The 21,640-nt window shown below is 52.5% G+C and overlaps 1 protein-coding gene across 1 annotated transcript in view; it reads right to left on the bottom strand.

The window, feature by feature from the left end:
* The window catches only part of camta1a (calmodulin binding transcription activator 1a), a 485,501-nt gene that overhangs the window by 203,105 nt on the left and 260,756 nt on the right, over positions 1-21,640 (bottom strand). The gene's annotated exons all lie outside the window — the stretch shown is intronic.

Genomic DNA, 21,640 nt, shown 5'->3' with positions numbered 1-21,640 from the left:
GGGGACTGACGGGAGGGACGAGCAGACAGACATGACTGTCGGCGGTTGATTACAGTCACGTCCGTTTAGCTCCTCTCTCACAAAGGTCTCGTCTTGAGTGCTCCAGCATTTTCAAACCATGAATTCTAAATAAGCCGCTTCTTATTAAGTGTCCGCAGATGAAGTATTCATAGCCGCGGGCTAATTGGCGTCGTTAACAATGTGGAAGCCAAACCCCCCCCCGCCCCCGCCACACTGGTCACCGTGGCTAACTTTCTACCTGTCCCTGCGAGGGGGGAGGCGGCGAGGCAGATGGAAACCCTGCATTACAATCACACGCTACACATCTCCTACGTTTCTCTTCGCCGTCGGATCAACAGCGCCTATAAATTTCCATTACACCTGTGTGAAGCGCTTCAAATAGAGCCACAGAAGCAGAAACTAATTACTTTCTAATTTATTGACTAATGGCCACAGCCCTGGGAGACAGCTGCAATTGTTCTAGCGGTCCTGCTGCTCCGACTGCACCAGGTCCACTTTAGATTCATAACCAAAATAATTTATCATTACAAGCACATTAAATTGAAGCGTATAGACTGTAACGGCGGTCATTTATATCATTTTGTTATGAGGATGCTTTCTCCTCCCCCCCGCCGTGAAGGTGCGCCAGCTGCGGGACGGCTCTCCTCTCCGGCCCGCCGTCTCCTGGGCTTTGTTCTTCCAGCGCCCACTTTCCGCGGCGCTCCGCCGGCCGTTTGGCGAGATAGAAAGCGCTGTCGTCCTCGAAGAGCAGCACGAGGAGCAGCAAGCCCCCGACAACACGCTCCGGGAGGAAACAAGCCAATCACCGAGCCGACCTGTTTCTGCGGAGGTTCTGTCACAGATAATAATGAACACGGCAGCCGTGTCAGAAGACGGCTGCCGTGGCCCCGAGCGTTCAGGGCACATGTGTGCCGGGTACCATCAGAATATAATCATGGCCGGCGGGCAGGCAGGGGGTCTCCGGGCCGGTGCAGGGCGGCGCGTTCCCCGGTACCGTTCAGCTCCAGCCGTCCCTTAGAGGGCCGGGCAAACTGTAATTACTACTAACATAATGATTCTGAGCAATCGCCTTTATGCCAAAATGCATTTCCAACTTGATGGTAATGGTGCCTTCCAGGATGACAGTAACCCATCAGCAAGGCAGCAATGGTCACCCAGTGGTTTGAACAGCATGATAATGACGCTAGCCATGTGTCAAGGCTTCCTTAATCGCCATGGAGATTAGCTACAGAGACCGTCATCTGAGCATTAATGGGCTGGTCTAAAAGAAAAGGCCTGACGTAGCCTTGTCCTTTGGCGCCATAAAGAAGAAAGACACAGACGTGGTCGTCCCGAATCAGTCTGTGGCCCGTGACTGACACTGACCTTGCCCGATAACAGCTGGCTGGTCCACACTGCACCACCGAAAAGCACCTCCTGCTTGAACTAGACTAGACTAGACTAGACTAGAACAGTATAGAACGGGCGTCCGGGTGGCGTGGCAGTCTATTCCGTTGCACTACCAACATGGGGCTCGTCGGTTCGAATCCCCGTGTTGCCTCCGGCTTGGCCGGGCGTCCCTAGAGACACAATTGGCTGTGTCTGTGGGTGGGAAGCCGGGTGTGGGTATGTGTCCTGGTCGCTGCACTAGCGCCTCCCTCTGGTCAGTCGGGGCGCCTGTCCGGGGGGGGGACTGGGGGGGAATAGCGTGATCCTCCCACGTGCTACGTCCCCCTGGTGAAACTCCCCACTGTCAGGTGAAAAGAAGCGGCTGGTGACTCCACATGTATGGGAGGAGGCATGTGGTAGTCTGCAGCCCTCCTGGATCAGCAGAGGGGGTGGAGCAGAGACCGGGACGGCTCGGAGGAGTGGGGTAATTGGTCGGATACAATTGGGGAGAAAAAAGTCACAGAGAAAAGAACAGAATAGAATAGACGAGAAATAGAAAATCTAAAGTTGTTCATCTGGGTGGGAGTCTGCATTTGGCTTCAAGTTCACCTGTACAGACGGCGAGGCGCAGCGCCAGCCTTACACACTTCCTCGCCCCCCTCGCTTCCCCTACCGAGATCGGCAACTCGTGTTTGAAATGTAAAACATCTTTGACGAGCCGCAGAGATTTGGGAATTTTGCCAGAATTCTGCAGGAGGACTGTCAGATTTACGGGCGGCACTCCAACCTCCCCCAGCAACGAGGGCTGATGCAGGCATGTCGGCAGCACCGGCGCCGTGCTGCGCCGCGGTACCAGCAGCTTAGCTGATGCTATTACAGCCCTGAGGGAGGGTCTGAACAGTGGCAGCCCGTCCCTGTGGGAGACAACCTCCATTCACACCTCCCTCCGCACCGCCACTCCGACTGCTCACAAAGCGCGCACACACACACACACACACACACACATACTATGTGTGCAGGACACACTTCTAACACAAGAATTTACACAACCTGTTTTTATCCTTGAGAAGTCACACACACTAAAACTCAAAGTGTGCCTATAAAGTGCCGCCAAATACTAGCTGGGGGCCAACCCTGACCATGGTGACCTGCTCACCTCCTGACACCATGGTGACCTGTTCACCTCCTAACACCATGGTGACCTGTTCACCTCCTGACACCATGGTGACCTGTTCACCTGCTGACACCATGGTGACCTGCTGACCTCCTAACACCATGATGACCTGTTCACCTCCTAACACCATGGTGACCTGCTCACCTGCTGACACCATGGTGACCTGTTCACCTCCTGACACCATGGTGACCTGTTCACCTCCTAACACCATGGTGACCTGTTCACCTCCTGACACCATGGTGACCTGTTCACCTGCTGACACCATGGTGACCTGCTGACCTCCTAACACCATGATGACCTGTTCACCTCCTAACACCATGGTGACCTGCTCACCTGCTGACACCATGGTGACCTGTTCACCTCCTGACACCATGGTGACCTGTTCACCTCCTAACACCATGGTGACCTGCTCACCTGCTGACACCATGATGACCTGTTCACCTCCTAACACCATGGTGACCTGCTCACCTGCTGACACCATGGTGACCTGTTCACCTCCTGACACCATGGTGACCTGCTCACCTGCTGACACCATGGTGACCTGCTCACCTGCTGACACCATGATGACCTGCTCACCTGCTGACACCATGATGACCTGTTCACCTGCTGACACCATGGTGACCTGTTCACCTGCTGACACCATGATGACCTGTTCACCTGCTGACACCATGGTGACCTGTTCACCTGCTGACACCATGGTGACCTGCTCACCTGCTGACACCATGATGACCTGCTCACCTGCTGACACCATGATGACCTGCTCACCTGCTGACACCATGATGACCTGCTCACCTGCTGACACCATGGTGACCTGTTCACCTGCTGACACCATGGTGACCTGCTCACCTGCTGACACCATGGTGACCTGTTCACCTGCTGACACCATGGTGACCTGTTCACCTGCTGACACCATGGTGACCTGCTCACCTGCTGACACCATGGTGACCTGTTCACCTGCTGACACCATGGTGACCTGCTCACCTGCTGACAGCATGGTGACCTGCTCACCTCCTAACACCATGATGACCTGCTCACCTCCTAACACAAGCTGACCATGGTGACCTGCTCACCTCCTGACGCAGGCCGACCATGGTGACCTGCTCACCTCCTGACGCAGGCCGACCATGGTGACCTGCTCACCTCCTGACGCAGGCCGACCGTGGTGACCTGCTCACCTCCTGACGCAGGCCGACCGTGGTGACCTGCTCACCTCCTGACGCAGAGGCCGACCGTGGTGACCTGCTCACCTCCTGACGCAGGCCGACCATGGTGACCTGCTCACCTCCTGACGCTCCTTCTCTGTCTCTTCCTCTATATGTGGCTGCAGCACCAACGTGGACAAGTGTTTTGCTACTGCTGCAAGAGTAAACCGACAAAGGGCGTCTTTGTGTGTGTATATGTAGTATGTGCATGTGCATGTGTGTATATGTGTGTGTATGTGTGTGTATGTGCATGTGTATGTGTTTATGTGTGCGTAAATGTGTGTGTATATATGTGTGTATGTGTGTACGTGTATAGGTATGTGTGTGTGTGTGTGTGTGAGACACAGAGTGTGGGGGGGGGTATTTATTAAGGCCTCAGATAATTTGGCTTAGCTGTAAAGCCTAACATTCATGGCTGACAATCCTCTGGCAGCCATGAACGTACACACGGGCAGCTCACGCGGGGTTAAGTGTGTGCAGCGCCGCTATAAAAGACAACGGCCAGCGAGAGTAATAAACACAAGACCTAAACTTTCTAATACAGCCAGGCACACAGCCAGAGCCCTGTATTGTACTGTTACCTGAGCAGCAATCACACACACACACACACACACACACACACACACACACACACACTCATGCATAAACATCACATCACAAACAACCTCTCTCTCTTCTACACTGTCCCAGTGCCTCGCTCTCCCTCCTCCTCCTCCTCTCTCTCTGTCTCTCTCTCCTTCTCTCTCTCTGTCTCCGTGTCTCTCTGTCTGTCTCTCTGTCTGTCTCTCTGTCTGTCTGTGTCTCTCTCGCTCTCCCCGTCTCTCTCTGTCTGTCTGTCTGTCTGTCTGTCTCTCTCTCTCTCCCCGTCTCTCTCTGTCTGTCTATGCGTGTCTCTCTCCCCGTCTCTCTCTGTCTTGTGTCTGTGTCTCTCTCCCCGTCTCTCTCTCTCTGTCTCTGTGTCACTCTCTCTCTCTCCCCGTCTCTCTCTTTGTCTCTGTGTCACTCTCTCTCTCTGCCCGTCTCTCTCTCTGTCTCTGTGTCACTCTCTCTCTCTGCCCGTCTCTCTCTCCCCGTCTCTCCCCGTCTCTCTCTCTCTCTGCCCGTCTCTCTCTCTGTCTCTGTGTCACTCTCTCTCTCTGCCCGTCTCTCTCTCTCTGTCTCTGTGTTTCTGCCTCTCTGTGTCTCTCTCTCTCTGTCACTGTGTCTCTGGTGGTGGACTTCTTCTGGGGAGGCTTTCACTGGACCAAGTCTGCTGTACTGTTCCTACCAGTGCTAGAAGGAGGCCAGGGCCTGATTGACCTCCACGGTCGCATCATGGCCTTTCGCCTTCCAACCGTGCAGCACCTTTAATACCAGGACCAGCGACTTTGGAGTGAGACAGCGTCTGTGTTGCTTCAGAGGGTCATGAACCTGCACTATGACAAGGACCTGTTCCTTCTGGACCCGGCTGGCATGGCGTTCACGACAACACCCTTCTATCAATCTGTCCTCCGCGCTTGGGGAACGGTCTTACGCACCAACAGGGACTAAGTACTCCCAGCTCCATGGCAGTGTCGGGGAGGAACCACTGTTCCATAACCCACTGATACGCCGCGGGATGCTCAGCTCCGTAAGTGTACAGAGATCCCTCATAAGAGGTGGACTTACGAAGTTAGCGTGTCTCAGATCAGGAGGACAGTGGAAGACGGCGGGCGTTTTGAGCCAAGAGACGGGCTTTAAATCTTTTCGTTTGATGGAGAGGTTGTTGGGAGAAGTGATCAGTGCACTTGCTGGCTTCTTCAGGGAGGCACTAGGAGCGGAGTGTGGAGAGGATCAGCCAGCTATGCTGCCTGTCTTTCCATCTTAGTCAGTCCGTGTGGCAGTGGAGGAGCAGGAGGAAGTGAAGGGGGCCATTCTGTCCTTCAAAACGCCAGAACTACATGACCTCTCAAGTACATCACAGAAGGCCTTGTACGCAGTCGCTGTAAAGGTTCTCAACAGAACATCACTAGCCGGCGTGCAGGAGTCGAGGTGGTTGAGTGTGTTGGCACCAGGCTCATCCCCCAGGGGCAGCTGGAGGTCCCTGTACAAACCCCCCATTGAGAAACGCACTGCGGATCTACAGTGGAGGGTGGTGCATGGATCTACAGTGGAGGGTGGTACATGGATCTACAGTGGAGGGTGGTACATGGATCTACAGTGGAGGGTGGTGCATGGATCTACAGTGGAGGGTGTGGTACATGGATCTACAGTGGAGGGTGGTACATGGATCTACAGTGGAGGGTGGTGCATGGATCTACAGTGGAGGGTGGTGCATGGATCTACAGTGGAGGGTGGTAAATGGATCTACAGTGGAGGGTGGTGCATGGATCTACAGTGGAGGGTGTGGTACATGGATCTACAGTGGAGGGGGGTGCATAGATCTACAGTGGAGGGTGGTACATGGATCTACAGTGGAGGGTGGTGCATGGATCTACAGTGGAGGGTGGTACATGGATCTACAGTGGAGGGTGGTGCATGGATCTACAGTGGAGGGTGGTACATGGATCTATAGTGGAGGGTGGCTGTGGAGGGTGGTACATGGATCTACAGTGGAGGGTGGTACATAGATCTATAGTGGAGGGTGGTACATGGCTCTACAGTGGAGGGTGGTACATGGATCTGCAGTGGAGGGTGGTACATGGATCTACAGTGGAGGGTGGTGCATGGCTCTACAGTGGAGGGTGGTACATGGATCTACAGTGGAGGGTGGTGTATATGGATCTACAGTGGAGGGTGGTACATGGATCTACAGTGGAGGGTGGTACATGGATCTACAGTGGAGGGTGGTGCATGGATCTACAGTGGAGGGTGTGGTACATGGATCTACAGTGGAGGGGGGTGCATAGATCTACAGTGGAGGGTGGTACATGGATCTACAGTGGAGGGTGGTACATGGATCTACAGTGGAGGGTGGTACATGGCTCTACAGTGGAGGGTGGTACATGGATCTACAGTGGAGGGTGGTACATAGATCTGCAGTGGAGGGTGGTACATGGATCTACAGTGGAGGGTGGTGCATGGCTCTACAGTGGAGGGTGGTACATGGATCTACAGTGGGGGGGGTGCACGGGGCTGTGGAGGGTGGTGCATGGATCTACAGTGGAGGGTGGTACATGGATCTACAGTGGAGGGTGGTGCATGGATCTACAGTGGAGGGTGGTACATGGATCTACAATGGAGGGTGGTGCATGGATCTACAGTGGAGGGTGGTACATGGATCTACAGTGGAGGGTGGTACATGGATCTACAGTGGAGGGTGGTACATGGATCTACAGTGGAGGGTGGTACATGGCTCTACAGTGGAGGGTGGTGCATGGCTCTACAGTGGAGGGTGGTACATGGATCTACAGTGGAGGGTGGTGCATGGATCTACAGTGGAGGGTGGTGCATGGATCTACAGTGGAGGGTGGTGCATGGATCTACAGTGGAGGGTGTGGTACATGGATCTACAGTGGAGGGGGGTGCATAGATCTACAGTGGAGGGTGGTACATGGATCTACAGTGGAGGGTGGTGCATGGATCTACAGTGGAGGGTGGTACATGGATCTACAGTGGAGGGTGGTGCATGGATCTACAGTGGAGGGTGGTACATGGATCTATAGTGGAGGGTGGCTGTGGAGGGTGGTACATGGATCTACAGTGGAGGGTGGTACATAGATCTATAGTGGAGGGTGGTACATGGATCTACAGTGGAGGGTGGTACATGGCTCTACAGTGGAGGGTGGTACATGGATCTGCAGTGGAGGGTGGTACATGGATCTACAGTGGAGGGTGGTGCATGGCTCTACAGTGGAGGGTGGTACATGGATCTACAGTGGAGGGTGGTGCATGGATCTACAGTGGAGGGTGGTACATGGATCTACAGTGGAGGGTGGTACATGGATCTACAGTGGAGGGTGGTGCATGGATCTACAGTGGAGGGTGTGGTACATGGATCTACAGCGGAGGGGGGTGCATAGATCTACAGTGGAGGGTGGTACATGGATCTACAGTGGAGGGTGGTACATGGATCTACAGTGGAGGGTGGTACATGGATCTACAGTGGAGGGTGGTACATGGCTCTACAGTGGAGGGTGGTACATGGATCTACAGTGGAGGGTGGTACATGGATCTACAGTGGAGGGTGGTACATGGCTCTACAGTGGAGGGTGGTACATGGATCTACAGTGGAGGGTGGTACATAGATCTGCAGTGGAGGGTGGTACATGGATCTACAGTGGAGGGTGGTGCATGGCTCTACAGTGGAGGGTGGTACATGGATCTACAGTGGGGGGGGGTGCACGGGGCTGTGGAGGGTGGTACATGGATCTACAGTGGAGGGTGGTACATGGATCTACAGTGGAGGGTGGTGCATGGATCTACAGTGGAGGGTGGTACATGGATCTACAATGGAGGGTGGTGCATGGATCTACAGTGGAGGGTGGTACATGGATCTACAGTGGAGGGTGGTACATGGATCTACAGTGGAGGGTGGTACATGGATCTACAGTGGAGGGTGGTACATGGCTCTACAGTGGAGGGTGGTGCATGGATCTACAGTGGAGGGTGGTACATGGATCTACAGTGGAGGGTGGTACATGGATCTACAGTGGAGGGTGGTACATGGATCTACAGTGGAGGGTGGTACATGGCTCTACAGTGGAGGGTGGTGCATGGATCTACAGTGGAGGGTGGTGCATGGATCTACAGTGGAGGGTGGTACATGGATCTACAGTGGAGGGTGGTACATGGCTCTACAGTGGAGGGTGGTACATGGCTCTACAGTGGAGGGTGGTGCATGGATCTACAGTGGAGGGTGGTACATGGATCTACAGTGGAGGGTGGTACATGGATCTACAGTGGAGGGTGGTGCATGGCTCTACAGTGGAGGGTGGTACATGGATCTACAGTGGGGGGGGTGCATGGGGCTGTGGAGGGTGGTACATGGATCTACAGTGGAGGGTGGTACATGGATCTACAGTGGAGGGTGGTGCATGGATCTACAGTGGAGGGTGGTACATGGATCTACAGTGGAGGGTGGTGCATGGATCTACAGTGGAGGGTGGTACATGGATCTACAGTGGAGGGTGGTACGTGGATCTACAGTGGAGGGTGGTGCGTGGATCTACAGTGGAGGGTGGTACGTGGATCTACAGTGGAGGGTGGTACGTGGATCTACAGTGGAGGGTGGTGCGTGGATCTACAGTGGAGGGTGGTACATGGATCTACAGTGGAGGGTGGTACATGGATCTACAGTGGAGGGTGGTACATGGATCTACAGTGGAGGGTGGTACATGGATCTACAGTGGAGGGTGGTGCATGGATCTACAGTGGAGGGTGGTACGTGGATCTACAGTGGAGGGTGGTACGTGGATCTACAGTGGAGGGTGGTGCGTGGATCTACAGTGGAGGGTGGTACGTGGATCTACAGTGGAGGGTGGTACGTGGATCTACAGTGGAGGGTGGTGCGTGGATCTACAGTGGAGGGTGGTACATGGATCTACAGTGGAGGGTGGTACATGGATCTACAGTGGAGGGTGGTACATGGATCTACAGTGGAGGGTGGTGCATGGATCTACAGTGGAGGGTGGTACATGGATCTACAGTGGAGGGTGGTGCATGGATCTACAGTGGAGGGGGGTACATGGATCTACAGTGGAGGGGGGTACATGGATCTACAGTGGAGGGTGGTACATGGATCTACAGTGGAGGGTGGTACATGGCTCTACAGTGGAGGGTGGTACATGGATCTACAGTGGAGGGTGGTGCATGGATCTACAGTGGAGGGTGGTACATGGATCTACAGTGGAGGGTGGTACATGGATCTACAGTGGAGGGTGGTACATGGATCTACAGTGGAGGGTGGTACATGGGTCTACAGTAGAGGGTGGTGCATGGCTCTACAGTGGAGGGTGGTGCATGGCTCTACAGTGGAGGGTGGTACATGGATCTACAGTGGAGGGTGGTACATGGATCTACAGTGGAGGGTGGTACATGGATCTACAATGGAGGGTGGTACATGGATCTACAGTGGAGGGTGGTGCATGGCTCTACAGTGGAGGGTGGTACACGGGGCTGTGGCTATGAACAGACACGTGGCCCACATTGATCCTAGCTAGGGTAGGGAGCCACTGCTCCTTCTGTAATGATGAGGAAACCCTGCAGCACTTGTGGCTCAGAGGTCCCAGGTTGGACCCTCTTTTCTCTGTCCTGCGGCGGTGGCTCAGAGGTCTAGGAGAGGGTCTTGCAGACAGCCTGTTTGTCTTTGGTCAGAGGTACACAGCAGCACAGTGCAGACGTGTCACCTTGGTTAATTCTTTGGTAGGTCAGATGAAAATGAGCATTTGGCTCAGCAGACAGAACCAGATGAAAGGCACAGGGTCCAGACGCCCTGCTCATGTTCAGGGCCTAGCTGCGGCTCGGCTGAAAATAGAGTTCATGTTTTTCAAACTTAGTTCAAACCTGGAAGGATTTATTTCTATGTGGGGACCTGGGGATGTGCTGTGCACGGTGGAAGACCAAGTGCTTCTTCTTAATTTCTGAAAAAAGGGAAAATAGGGGGAAGGTCTGTATCCTTTTGTTGTTACTGTGTATGGCACTTGTTGTGTTTCTCCACTATGTGTATAGGAGTATTTGTGTTAATGTTGTTATCTTGATGTGCCTGAAGACTTGGAACATTAAAGGCTTGGTTAAAGGTCAAAGGTCTCTGTGTCTCTCTCTCTGTCTCTCTGTGTCTCTCTGTCTCTGTGTGTGTCTGTGTGTGTGTGTGTGTGTGTGTGTGTGTGTGTGTGTGTGTGTGTGTGTGTGTGTGTGTGTGTGTGTGTCTCTCTCCGTCTCCTCTTCGGAGGCTCCAGCAGCTTCACAGGCTGATCAATAGAATTCAGCAGCTACAAATACAGGTGGCGGCTGGGAGGTCGTCCCCAGGGACACGACAATAAGGACATCGAGAGTAAAACAAGAAACCAGACACACACACACACACACAAGTACACACACACGTACACAGACACACACACACCCTGCTGTGGCCATGCTCCATTAGGTGGGCTGACGTCACCACTTGGCTGGGGAATATGGGGCATGCTCTGTGTGTGTGTGTGTGTGTGTGTGTGTGTGTGTGTGTGTGTGTGTGTGTAAAATAGTCTTGGATAGAGAGAGAGCAACTACTTGGGCCGAGCCAGGAGGAGGGCACACCGGCGCACAACAGAAAACACAAAAGACAGGCACGATACCCACTAAATCAAAAGTAATCTCCCTGTTGCAACCTCACACACACACACACACGGTCTCAAATATGCAGGCATACCCACTCACGCACACACACAAATGCTTGTGCACGTGAGTGCATGCACACAAAAAAATCAAAACAAGCGCACAAACATACAGATAGACACACATGCATGTACATGTGTGCAGACACACACACACACACACACACAGATGGCTTGTGGACATGTTCTCAGTGTGCTGCTCTACATACAACATGGCTTTAAGGTTGTGGGTGAGAATGAATGAATGAATGACAGACAGACAGTGTGGCAGTAGAATAACAGACTGACTGACAGACAGACAGACAGACAGTGTGGCAGTAGACTGACTGACACACACAGACAGACAGACAGACAGACAGACAGACAGACAGTGTGGCAGTAGACTGGCTGAAACAGACAGACAGACAGACAGACAGACAGACAGACAGACAGACAGACAGACAGACAGACAGACAGTGTGGCAGTAGACTGACAGACAGACAGTGTGGCAGTAGAATAACAGACAGACAGACAGACAGCGTGGCAGTAGACAGACAGACAGACAGACAGACAGACAGTGTGGCAGTAGAATAACAGACAGACAGACAGACAGACAGACAGTGTGGCAGTAGACTGACTGACACAGACAGACAGACAGACAGACAGTGTGTCAGTAGGTCTGTGCGGGGCTGAACACATGTGAGCAGTGGGAGTATAGCATCTCAGGGAGGTTTCGGCACAGGAGATATGGACAGAAATCAATTGCGAGGCCAAGTGTGGTAGCAAGGACGCGTGGAAGGGCACAGCTCTGTGGCTCTGCTCGCATCAGCCCGCCGCCTCCTGCAGATGGAGAACGTCACAGCACCACGCCGCATCTTTAAGGAACGCCGGCCCGCTAACGGCGCCATAAAACACATCCTTTTACAGCCACGCCGTCTCGTCCTCAACACGCCTGCAACCGAAGACATTTTCAAGCGACATAAAGTTTAACATGGCGCTACATCTGCTGGGCCGCTAGCTTCCACGCTAAACGGGGGCCGGCCGATTTAATCATTGTGGTGTGGACCCTGGCCTCGCCCCACCGAAAAACACAACTGCCGTATCCGGGCCAGCGGCGCCCATGTCAGGGCCCGGCTATTGACTCTGCACGGCCACAATGGCTGAACAGCGTGCAAACGGCCGAGCACACCGCCGGAAGCCATAACCTTGTGCCGCAAAGCCTCTTCCTGCACACCAGCACCTGCACTCACACCAGCACCTGCACTAACACCAGCACCTGCACTAACACCAGCACCTGTGCTAACAGGAGCACCTGCACTAACAGGAGCACGTGCACTAACACCAGCACCTGCACTAACAGGAGCACCTGCACTAACAGGAGCACCTGCACTAACAGGAGCACCTGCACTAACAGGAGCACCTGCACTAACAGGAGCACGTGCACTCACACCAGCACAGGTAACAGGAGCACGAGCACCCACACCAGCACCTGCACCAACACCAGCACCTGCACCCACACCAGCACCTGCACCAACACCAGCACCTGCACTCACACCAGCACCTGCACTAACACCAGCACCTGTGCTAACAGGAGCACCTGTGCTAACAGGAGCACCTGCACTAACAGGAGCACGTGCACTAACACCAGCACCTGCACTAACAGGAGCACCTGCACTAACACCAGCACCTGTGCTAACAGGAGCACCTGTGCTAACAGGAGCACCTGCACTAACAGGAGCACGTGCACTAACACCAGCACCTGCACTCACACCAGCACCTGCACTAACACCAGCACCTGTGCTAACAGGAGCACCTGTGCTAACAGGAGCACCTGCACTAACAGGAGCACGTGCACTAACACCAGCACCTGCACTAACAGGAGCACCTGCACTAACAGGAGCACGTGCACTCACACCAGCACAGGTAACAGGAGCACGAGCACCCACACCAGCACCTGCACCCACACCAGCACCTGCACCAACACCAGCACCTGCACTCACACCAGCACCTGCACTAACACCAGCACCTGTGCTAACAGGAGCACCTGCACTAACAGGAGCACGAGCACTAACAGGAGCACCTGCACTAACAGGAGCACGTGCACTAAGAGGAGCACGAGCACTAACAGGAGCACGAGCACTAACAGGAGCACGTGCACTAACAGGAGCACGAGCACCCACACCAGCACCTGCACTAACAGGAGCACGTGCACTAACAGGAGCACGTGTGCTAACACCAGCATCTGCGCTAACAGGAGCACGAGCACTAACAGGAGCACGTGCACTAACAGGAGCACGTGCACTAACAGGAGCACGTGCACTAACAGGAGCACGTGCACTAAGAGGCGTTTTCAGCTCACACCATTAGTAAAGGAAAAAGGGACCTTTCAGTTTCCATTTCAGCATGATATTAAACGTTGGGTTTAACGCGGACAACTGTTTTCCCCGCTTGGTTATCCACGGACACAACGGGTCATGAATATTGAAGGTATAGACACAGCACCCGTGGCCTACAATAACACGCTTATCAGAACAAGATGTCGTGTGGACGGAAAATATGGCCACATTAAGCGACGTGCAATTGAACCGCCCATCAAGCCTATAGAGGAAAGTGAAAATCCTCCATTTTAAATGGAGACTTTCTACACCAGTACCCCAGTAAACCCATTCGGCGGCTGTGGCAATTCAAAAGAGGGGTATCGTAAAACGGTGAGAAAAGTAAAGCGGAGAAACTCGGATGGGCTGCATTGAGGGTCATTAGTGGACCGAGAAGCGACTCGCTGGAGTTCAGATTAACTATTTGAACAATAACCGCTTCCTCCAGAGTTGTAAAGAAAGCCGCTCCAAGTTTCGCCCCCCTGCTTCTAATGAGGACTCCCTCCACTGAGCATCTCCACCAACCTGAGTGAGGAGCGGCCCGATCGCTAATGCACCCTAACTCAGACGGTATGGATTACGCATTCTCAAGGGCGAGGGTTTGATTTCTGCCTCGACCAATGGAAAGCGCGCAACATAAATTTAATGGATCGATGGTGATGGAGGGCTGAAAACTGTGAGGGGCCCTGCCACTTTCGGTTGCAGCTGACCACACACAGCTGAGAACGCTCTGCTCCCTGGACCCGCACCGAGACCTGATGATGTAGTGGACCCGCACCGAGACCTGATAATGTAGTGGACCCGCACCGAGACCTGATGATGTAGTGGACCCGCACCGAGACCTGATGATGTAGTGGACCCGCACCGAGACCTGATGATGTAGTGGACCCGCACCGAGACCTGATGATGTAGTGGACCCGCACCGAGACCTGATGATGTAGTGGACCCGCACCGAGACCTGATGATGTAGTGGACCCGCACCGAGACCTGATGATGTAGTGGACCCGCACCAAGGCCTGATAATGTAGGAGCAGGTCAGCAGCCAACGTGTAAAGTGTGGAAGGAGACCTGTACAAACACTGAGCTCCATAAAACCATGATGTTAACACTTATACTGGACTGATGGATAAAGAGAGAGTGAGTGAGAGATAGACAGGTAGACACAGACAGACAGACAGACAAATAGATAGATAGATAGATAGATAGATAGATAGATAGATAGATAGATAGATAGATAGATAGATAGATAGATAGATAGACAGACAGACAGACAGACAGACAGACAGACAGACAGACAGACAGACAGACAGACAGACAGACAGACAGACAGACAGACAGACAGACAGACAGACAGACAGACAGATAGATAGATAGATAGATAGATAGATAGATAGATAGATAGATAGATAGACAGACAGACAGACAGACAGACAGACAGACAGACAGACAGATGAGCGTACAGACAGACAGATGAGCGTACAGACAGACAGATGAGCGTACAGACAGACAGATGAGTGTACAGACAGACAGACGAGTGTACAGACAGACAGGTGTATGTGCAGTGAAACAGGTGTAGACACAGAACGGCTTGTCTGCCGTGCCGCGTGGGAACTATGGAATATCCTCACATGCCAGAAGAGGAATAAATGTCAATCCCTGCTTTGTTTAGCAGGATCAATGATGCACTGGGGAGTGTGGACGACAACTTGAGCTCCATTACGGTGATCCTGGGGGGTGGGGTTTAGCCTGACGGGGACAGAAAGGCAAAAGTGCAATCCGAAATGTTCCGACAATCAATTTGTTTGCCTTAATTACTTTGTTAATGAGTTCAAGTATTTACTTGAAAAAATCCTGCGTCAACGTTTTCTGCAGTGATAAAGGAGCGGGAGGGTGGGGTGGTTTTGGAGGAGGAGGGGGGCGTACAGGGAGGAGGTTAGTGGGTGGTGGTGTGGGCCGCTGGCTGTGCCGAGTGCCTTTTTGAAACAGCTCAACCTCTGTTTCTGAACACAGCACACCGAGTTCGCCTGCACCGTCCCCGTCCCCACCTCCCTTTTGGCGGGGCGTCGCTGTTAATGAGACCCTCCCGGAGCGCCGGGCTCCGCTCGCCGCCCTGCAGTAAACTGCACCCCCACCGAGTCCTGACACGCTGACAGATAGCAGCCACATGGAGCATATGGTCAGCGAGGCGACGTCCCCAACGCCCTGCAAACTGCTACCTGCCCGAGCTCCGGCATAACAAGAGGTGGGTGGAGAGACGCGTCCTCGTCCTACACACAGGAGACATTACTCATCACATTCTCCTCAGCTATCGCAGAGCAGCCAGAAACAAAAACAAAACACAACCCCCCCCCCAGATATATAGCTATATACCTACAGCAACAGCACCGGCAGTACTGGGAGGTTCTGTTTCTCCAGAGACGGAGAAAGTTGAGGTGATCTCAACATGGCGAGGCAAGATGTCTGGAGATGATCAGCAACCAGCAACACTTAATTTGTCCTTTCCCCAGCCCACGGCAGTGCAACATACATAAACACATTCAAGAACTACAAGGACACACATATTCACACTAACACATATAGCCATCCATCCATCCATCCATCCATCCATCCATCCATCCATCCATCCATCCAGCCATCCATCATCCATCCATCCATCCATCCATCCAGCCATCCATCCATCATCCGAACCGCTTATCCTGCTCTCAGGGTCGCGGGGATGCTGGAGCCTATCCCAGCAGTCATTGGGTGGCAGGCGGGGAGACACCCTGGACAGGCTGCCAGGCCACCACACAGGGCCCACGTACACACACACACACACACACACACACACACACACACAGGCCATCACAGGGGCCACACACAATTACATTCACACCTAGGGACAGTTTAGTACGGCCGAGTCACCTGACCTGCATGTGTTTGGACTGTGGGAGGAAACCGGAGCCCCCGGAGGAAACCCACGCAGACACGGGGAGAACATGCAAACTCCACACAGAGGACGACCCGGGACAACCCCCAAGGTTGGGCTACCCCGGGGCTCAAACCCAGAACCTTCTTGCTGTGAGGCGACCACGCTAACCCCTGCACCACCGTGCCGCCCCGGTTCGGTTATCTTCATTTAAATTTATTAGAAGCATTTATTGATCATTGATGAAATAAAGGTGCCCGAAAGGCCATAAATATCAAACAAGGGAGAAATTGGGAAGCCACTAAAATGCAGCAGTAGAAAGTTTAATTTCTCAAATAGCACATAGATATAAAGTGCATGTAGGCAATCAACATCGAAAAAAGTGACTGGGAAGCTGGACACAGACGGACCCACTTCAAGCTAAAGCTTGCTTGATGCTGCCCGAGGACGAGCTTGAGCTTTGAACATGTCACTAATATTTCTGCATTTTATATTTTACTATCAAAATATCTCATCTCATCTTCAGCCACTTCTCCGGAGTCGGGTCGCCGTGGCAGCAAGCTAAGTAGGGCCCTCCAGGCGTCCCTCTCCCCAGCAACACCCTCCAGCTCCTCCTGGGGGGATCCCAAGGCCTTCCCAGGCCAGACTAGACATGTAGTCCCTCCAGCGAGTTCTGGGTCTACCCCGGGGTCTCCTCCCAGTTGGACGTGCCCAGAAAACCTCCAAAGGAAGGTGCCCAGGGGGCATCCTGATCAGATGAACCACCTCAACTGGCTCCTTTTGACGCGAAGGAGCAGCGGCTCTACTCCGAGCTCCCTCCGGATGTCCGAGCTCCTCTGTCTAAGGCTGAGCCCAGACACCCTACGGAGGAAACTCATTTCAGCCACTTGTATCCACCATCTCACCCTTTCAGTCACTACCTAAAGCTCATGACCATAGGGGAGGGTTGGAAGGAAGACTGGCTGGTAAACTGAGAGCTTTGCCTTCCGGCTCAGCTCCCTCCTCACCACAACGGTCCGGTACAACGTCCACATTACTGCTGAATCAAAATAATAATAATCAAAATATAAAATTAACACACATAAAATACTTGTAGTTCTGCATCTAGTGGCTTCCCAGCCTCTCATTTGTTAGAAGTCTTCTTAAAATGTGTTTTCACGTACTGTAAGCTTCCTGCAGGACTCAACCCTCTCTGCCAACGACGATGAGTTGAGGATGCATTTCTGGATCATATTCATCAATATTTATGTTCACGAATCACGAGGACCGGAAAAAGAATTGCCGCCCTACACAAATGCAGATGGGTACCTTGCACGCGCACATGCAGATGCCGTGGGATTTTGCCAAAATTTTCATATAGGACAACCTGGGAGTGAGAATGGCTCAGGTAAGAATGACTGACAGAAGTGTGGTTTCGTGAGGCGGTGGAAGCGCTCGCCGACACAGATGACAGTTCAGATTTAGTGCCGGGCGGCTGCAGCGGCTCGGCTGGGGAGCGCTGCAGCATTTCACATGCGTCATGACATGGAGTCAGGAGGCAGACAAACAGAGCAGGACATCATGGACTCAGGGGTGAAGGGAGGGGGGGGCATGTTGGACCTTGTGTAGCCACTCGCTCTCCCCGTCAACTGTCAATTCGTGCCATTTCCTAGTGTGTCCAGGGGGTGGATGTCCACAGCAGCAAGACGTGGCTCCAGATAAAGTGCCCATCTGGCCGTGCTCCCTACGCGGCCTGCCTCTGGCCCGGACTCCCCTACCACTCTCCTTGCCTCTCTCAGTCTGGCCCGCTCTCCCGGCCTGTCTAGACAGCTCCATGCACGCCATCCCTCACCTCAGCCAACCCCGCCCTCCTCTGCACGTCTACGCTCAGCTCAGCTCAGCTCAGCTCAGCCACCTCCTCGCTGCTCTGCACTACGTCACCACAATGGGACTGGGAAGACTGCCGAAAAGGGACAGAGCCACGCTTGTCTCATGGGGCAACTCTCTCTGTCTCGCTCGCTCGACTCATTCACCAGAAGGCTGATTGCACGCGCTGCTCAGAATCCCATATCAATTCTTCTGCGACAGCGACTGAATTCACTGCGATCTGAGACTTCATTCGTATCGACTGTCTGAATATGGACGGCGTCGTGTGTCGTTGTTTACCGTACGTGACTGTGATTGTAGACAAGGGGGTGGGGGTGGGCTCATCGGGAGTCAATGTACCCCAGAAAACAAAGGGTCCAAAAGTCCAATTAAAGTGTATACAATGAAACCAAGCAACATTAAGTCACAGGAGCAAAATGAGCTCATAGTCAGAAGCATGTGAGGTTTTTCTAATTCTCCCTTTTTCACCCCAGTTGTACCCGGCCAGTCACCCCACTCTCCCGAGCCATCCCGGTCGCTGCTCCACCCCCTCTGCTGATCCGGAGAGGGCTGCAGTTTCACCAGGGGGACGTAGCACGTGGGAGGATTCCCCCCCCCCCCTGAACAGATGCCCTGACCGACCAGAGGAGGCGCTAGTGCATCGACCAGGACACATGCCCACATCCGGCTTTCCACCCACAGACACGGCCAGTTGTGTCTGTAGGGACACCCAACCAAGCTGGAGGTAACACGGGGATTCGAACCAGCGATCCCCGTGTTGCTAGACAACGGAATAGACCGCCACGCTACCCGGACGCCTCATATGATGTTTTTAAGCCTGAAATATCCACTGCTTGAAGATCCTTCTGCTAAATAACAAGTTTTTGTGTACACCAAAGTGTATCTGTACCCATAGTCAGTAACAGGTCAGCTCGCAGAAGGTATCCTGTGCTCGGAATAAAAAACATCCAATTTTTTTTTTGGGCGGGGGGGGGGGGCAGCCCTTATAGCAGGATGACGAAGGCCCTGTTTAATCCTTCACAAGCAAACCTGAAATGAGCCGACTTAGTTACAAACTTATCAGACGCTCTTGAGAGATGAAACTCCTTTTTGTGAACAATTGTAATGAGGCAGTCATCGCCAATCACTCAGCCGGGCTGATGGAGGCGCATCGCCGAAAAACAAAACTAACAAGCCAAAGCACTTCAGCTGCTTCATGTATGCGAGGAAGCAATGAATGAGAACAATGAGTGAGCCCAGAAGCAATTACCGGGTGTTTGGTTTCATGAGCAAACGGATCTCGTGGTGTTTTGGCAGCGAAATCACCTGGGTGTCTTCGTTCTGCGACTCCATCATGAGTCGGTGAAAGCATCGCCGAGATGAAGAGGTGAGACTCTGAGGAGAAGCAGCCATAGGGATGGAGATATATATATATATAGATATATATGTGCGTGTGTGTGTATATATGTATATATATAGTGCATCCGGAAAGTATTCACACCCCTTCACTTTCCCCACATTTTGTTATGTTACAGACTTATTCCAAAATGGATTAAATTTCTTTGTTTTCTCATCAATCTACACACAATACCCCATAATGACAAAGTGAAAAAGGTTTTGTAGAGATTTTTGCAAATTTATTGAAAATAAAAAACTGAAATATTGCATGTACATAAGTATTCACACCCTTTGCTATGACACTCAAAATTGAGCTCAGGTTCATCCTGTTTCCACTGATCATCCTTGAGATGTTTCTACATCTTGATTGGAGTCCACCTGTAGTAAATTCAATTGATTTGACATGATTGGGAAAGGCACACACCTGTCTATATAAGGTCCCACTGTTGACAGTGCATGTCAGAGCAGAAACCAAGCCATGAAGTCAAAGGAATTGCCTGTGGACCTCCGAGACAGGATTGTATCGAGGCACAGATCTGGGGAAGGGTACAAAAACATTTCTACAGCTTTGAAGGTCCTGAAGAGCACAGTGGTCTCCATCATTCGTAAATGGAAGAAGTTTGGATCCACCAGGACTCTTCCTAGAGCTGGCGGCCCAGCCAAACTGAGCAATCAGGGGAGAAGGGCCTTGGTCAGGGAGGTGACCAAGAACCCGATGGTCACTCTGACAGAGCTCCAGCGTTCCTCTGTGGAGATGGGAGAACCTTCCAGAAGGACAACCATCTCTGCAGCACTCCGCCAATCAGGCCTTTATGGTAGAGTGGCCAGACGGAAGCCTCTGCTCAGTAAAAGGCACATGACAGCCCGCTTGGAGTTTGCCAGAAAGCACCTAAAGGACTCACAGACCATGAGAAACAAGATTCTCTGGTCTGATGAAACCAAGATTGAACTCTTTGGCCTGAATGCCAAACGTCACGTCTGGAGGAAACCAGGCACCTCTCATCACCTTGCTAACACCATCCCTACAGTGAAGCATGGTGGTGGCAGCATCATGCTGTGGGGATGTTCTTCAGCGGCAGGAACTGGGAGACTAGTCAGGATCGAGGGAAAGATGAATGGAGCAAAGTACAGAGAGATCCTTGATGAAAGCCTGCTCCAGAGCGCTCTGGACCTCAGACTGGGGCGAAGGTTTACCTTTCAACACGACAACGACCCTAAGCACACAGCCAAGACAGCGAAGGAGTGGCTTCGGGACAAGTCTGTGAATGTTCTTGAGTGGCCCAGCCAGAGCCCAGACTTGAACCCCATTGGACATCTCTGGAAAGACCTGAAAATAGCTGTGCAGCGACGCTCCCCATCTAACCTTACAGAGCTGGAGAGGATCTGCAGAGAAGAATGGGAGAAATACCCCAAATATAGGTGTGCCAAGCTTGTAGCTTCATACCCAAGAAGACTTGAGGCTGTAATCGCTGCCAAGGGGGCCTCAACCAAGTACTGAGTAAAGGGTGTGAATACTTATGTACATGCAATATTTCAGTTATTTATTTTTAATAAATTTGCAAAAATTTCTACAAAACCTTTTTCGCTTTGTCATTATGGGGTATTGTATGTAGATTGATGAGGAAAAAAAGGAATTTAATCCATTTTGGAATAAGGCTGCAACATAACAACATGTGGGGAAAGTGAAGGGGTGTGAATACTTTCCGGATGCACTGTATGTGTGTGTACCTCGCTCTCCTGTGTGTATGGAGCAGGCTGATGACACTTCCCATCACACACTCTCATCCTAAAGATCAGTTTATAGTTCGACCACTGATGACCGCTGCCACCGGCACTAATTACACGTGCTGGTGGGTCGCCAGCGACTTTTGCTTTCGACTCTGAGTGATGAGCGACCAGCCATCGTTGCGATGGTTGTTGCACCCACTGCGAGACTTAAAACTTTTCTGAACTTTGACCCCGTCGCTGGCTCAGTTGCCATGACATTATAGGACCTTCTTATTCCAATTACCCTGTCATCTGTTTATGATGGAGGCTCATACATATCAGTAAACATCACCACGATGTTCCCAGTACCGCGTGCTGCAGAGGTCATAGTG

This window comes from Lampris incognitus, chromosome 2, assembly GCF_029633865.1.
Source record: "Lampris incognitus isolate fLamInc1 chromosome 2, fLamInc1.hap2, whole genome shotgun sequence".
In the NCBI taxonomy this organism is placed as follows: domain Eukaryota; kingdom Metazoa; phylum Chordata; class Actinopteri; order Lampriformes; family Lampridae; genus Lampris; species Lampris incognitus.
Note: the sequence above shows the minus strand (reverse complement) of the source record. Positions and strands in the feature narration are given on the sequence as shown.